This window comes from Triticum urartu, unplaced genomic scaffold, assembly GCF_056163025.1.
Source record: "Triticum urartu cultivar PI428250 unplaced genomic scaffold, HENAU_Tu73 scaffold1, whole genome shotgun sequence".
Lineage (NCBI taxonomy): Eukaryota > Viridiplantae > Streptophyta > Magnoliopsida > Poales > Poaceae > Triticum > Triticum urartu.
In genome coordinates this window covers 12,851,845-12,856,152 of record NW_028259461.1, presented here as the reverse complement: position 1 = coordinate 12,856,152, position 4,308 = coordinate 12,851,845, and positions in this window count along the sequence as shown.

Here is a 4,308-nt window from a genome sequence, read left to right as displayed (position 1 = left end):
CTTTCTCCTCCTTCATATTGACCTTTTCTATCTTTGCCAATAAATGATGAGCTACAAAAGGATTCGTTTTTTTTTCGTGTCACAGCTGATTACTCCTTTTTTCCTTTTTAAAGAGTGGCATTCTATGTCCAATATCTCGATCGAAGTACGGAGGTCAGAATAAATAGAATAATGATCAATGGAAAAAAGAAAAAAATCCTTTAGCTGGATAAGGGGCGGATGTAGCCAAGTGGATCAAGGCAGTGGATTGTGAATCCACCATGCGCGGGTTCAATTCCCGTCGTTCGCCCATCGCATTATTGCAAATTCCAAAAATGCAATTTTCCATATTCCTAGTTACGTATTTACTTACGGCGACGAAGAATAAAACTATCGCTATATTTTTTCCTTTTCCTAGTTCTTCTTCCAAGCGCAGGATAACCCCAAGGGGTTGTGGGTTTTTTTCTACCAATGGGAGCTTTCCCCTTCACCGCCCCATGGGGGTGGTCCACAGGGTTCATAACTACCCCTCTTACTACGGGGCGTTTACCTAGCCAACACTTAGATCCGGCTCTACCCAAACTTTTTGGTTCACCCCAACATTACCCACTTGTCCGACTGTTGCTAAGCAGTTTTGGGATACTAAACGGACCTCCCCAGATGGTAATCTTAAAGTGGGCCGATTTACCCTCTTTTGCAATGAGTTTCGCTACAGCACCTGCTGCTCTAGCTAATTGCCCACCCCTTCCACGTGTGATTTCTATGTTATGCATGGCCGTGCCTAAGGGCATATCGGTTGAAGTAGATTCTTCTTTTCTCTCAAAAAACCCCTTCCCAAACTGTACAAGCTTCTTCCAAAGCATACGGCTTTCTAGATGTATATGACGATCTCTAGACAGATGGATCTTATATGAATCATATGATGAAGTACCACATGAGTGGATATATAGGAAAGGAATCCAAATCTGCCGAATCGCTCATGTTATGATCTTCTACATCCTAGGTCTCTGCGTTCCGTCATCTGGCTTATGTTCTTCATGTAGCATTCAGATCGAATGACTCTATGAAATTACGTCGATACTTCCACATATTATGGGTAACGTAGGAGACATCCCTATTTTCCCCCGGGGGTCTTAATTACCACTGCTTAGCTTTCAATTTTGCCTCTGACCATCAAATTAAATGTGAATAACCCGTCCTCCTCTCTTTGAAACAAGGGGCGCTTCCGGTTCTGTGCGTGCTTCAAACAATTTTGTCTTCTCCATATTACCATATCTCTAGAGCCAATAATTTTCTATGAGGAACTACTGAACTCAATCACTTGCTGCCGTTACTCAACAGTTTTCTGTTGAGGTCTATCCCGTAGAGGTAGTCAAATTGGATCAGTGATCGATTTCTAGGTTTCGTCGTAAACCCTAATTGGTTACTTCCAATTACGTAAATCAATAGTTCAAACCGCACTCAAAGGTAGGGCATTTCCCATTGATATAGGAACTTTTGTACCAGAAACAATAGTATCTCCAATTATAGCCCCTCTGGGATGTAAAATATATCTCTTCTCACCATCCCCATAGTGTATGAGACAAATGTATGCATTTCGATTAGGGTCGTATTCTATGGTTACGATTCTACCAGATATGTCTTTTTGATTCCGTCGAAAATCTATTTTACGGTATAGGCGCTTATGACCTCCCCCTCTATGCCTTGCGGTAATGATTCCTCTGGAATTACGACCTTTACCACAACGGTGCCGTCCATGGATCAAATTATTTCGTGGATTGGATTTCACTTGCCTGTCTACGGTTCCCTTGCGTGTGCTCGGGATAGGTGTTTTGTATAAATGTTTCGCCGTATTATTAAGTATTCTCCTTTAGTTTTTTTCTCTATCTAGAAGTGGAATAGAATAACCCGGTTGAAGGGTAATGATCATACGTCTGTAATGCATTGTATGGCCCAGAATAGGTCCTATTCTTCTACCTTTTCCAGGTAGTCGATGGCTATTCACAGCTACCACCTTAACACCAAAGAAGAGTTCGACCCAATGCTTTATTTCTGTCTTAGTGAATCCCGATTCGACATTAAAAGTATATTGATTCTTTCCCAATAAACGAAGACTTTTTTCTGTAAATACTGCGTATTTGATTCCATCCATAAATCGACTTTCCCTCCTATGCTCTGAGTTCCAGTATCGATAAGAATTCGAGTTCTTATTGTTCTTATGTTATGGTATGAATATACCATACCAATTCGTTATGTATGGATGATGGATGAGATTCCATGGATAGAGAGCCAGTTCCAATAGACTTATGGAATGTTCCCGTTCGTGTGCATCCAGCAGGAATTGAACCCGCAAATTTACCAATTATGAGTTGGGCGCTTTAACCATTCAGCCATGGATGCTTAACAGGGATCATCGTACATCGTAAATAACCAATTTTCATATAGAAAGACATATCATAGAAAAATGAAATCGAAAATATTCCGAGATGGCAAATATTCGGAGATGACTATGAAAACACCTCTCTGGATCCTCGAATTGAAAGAGAGATTGAGAGGGATCAAGAATCCTAATTCTCGCTATTTGGAATGGATCCAATTCTATTGAGTCTGACTCATAGTGATCATTTCTCTTTAGCAAAGAATGACCTTGGTTATCAAAGGATTGAACAACCGGGATCCATTTACTTATGATACCTAGTTGGCATTGATAACAAGGATCTAATGAATTATGAGTTTAATAGATCCTCTTTAGCAGAAAGACGTATATTCCTTGCTCATTATCAGACAATCACTTATTCCCAAACCTCGTGTGGGACTAATCGTTTTCATTTACCATCTCATGGAAAACCCTTTTCGTTCCGCTTAGCCCTATCGGGTATTTTAGTGATAGGTTCTGTAGGAACTGGACGATCCTATTTGGTCAAATACCTAACGAAAAATTACGATTTTCCTTTCATTAAGGTACGAGGGCTTCTTATTCCACAAGAACGAAAGCACCTTTTCATTCTTTCATATACTAGGGGTTTTTACTTGGAAAAGACAATGTTCCATACTAAAGGATTCGGGTCCATAACCACGAGTTCCAGTGCACTAGATCTTGTAGCACTTAGCAACGAAGCCCTATCCATTAGTATTCCACATAAGAAATCCATTCTAGAAAAAAATACAATTAGATTAGCTCTTCATAGACAAACTTGGGGTTTGCGAGCCAAGGTAAGATCGGCTCGGGATCATGGGACCCTTTTCTATCAGATAGGAGGGGCTCTTGTACAAAATAGACTTACTAAGTAATAACCCCATAGAATCTATCTATATAAAGATAAAGAGGCAATCGTGTCAGGAAGCGGGTTTTTCTTTGGCCAAAAGGTACTTCGAACTTGGAACGAGCATGAAGAGATTAACGAGACTTCTTTCTCTTTTGAGTTTTTCTGGCGGACCTGCCGCGCAAGATCTTTGGTCTTCCCCTGGAACCGATGAAAAAAAGTGGATCGCTTCTTATGTACTCGCTCAGAATGATTCTTCTCTATCTATAGTTCATGGCCTATTAGAAGTAGAAGGTGCTCTGGTGCAATCCTTACCGACAGAAAAAGATTGCAGTCAGGTTGATAATAGTCGAGTGACATTACTTCGTCGGTCCGAACTAAGGAATCTGTTAGAAATGTTTTGAAATGGATATTGTTCTCTCTTTGATCAGGGATTGCTATATGAAAAGAAGTGGAGTTTGAAAAAGGGAACGGAATGCTCAAACCGGGAACTGCTAGAGGAACGAATTTTCAATAGCATAACTTGGGCTCCTAGAATATGGCGCCCTTGGGACAATCTATTTGATTGCAGGGTTTTGTTCCGAAGCAAAGATATCCGCGGAGGCCGGTTCGTTCGTCCTATTCTGATATTCAGGACCAAGAGGTACTGGATTCTCTTTCGGATAGGCCCTGAAAGGAGAAGAAAGGCTGAAATGCCAACGGACCTCTGTCTATTCTCTAATTCACCCGATCCGATAGTACCCGTTTTTGGAACGTCCAGTGCCAAAGTCACTGAATGGGTAAGTCACCAATCCAATCCCTTTGACAAATCGGATGTCATATTAGATATCATATTCTATATATATAGAAATATCATAGATAGAATAGACATATAGAATTTTTGGTCGGCAAATTCGAAGGAATCATTGAGTGAAAAAGGAGCAAAGAATGACAAAAGACGAGACTCTACTAGTCTTCACTCTTGTGGTTTCCTCTTCCTCGGTTTCTGTTTTCTTATTCGGGATCTTGCTTTTCATGGTTCTCATCTCTGCAACTCGCGATTTTCGCGAGAGAACCAAATCCAAGT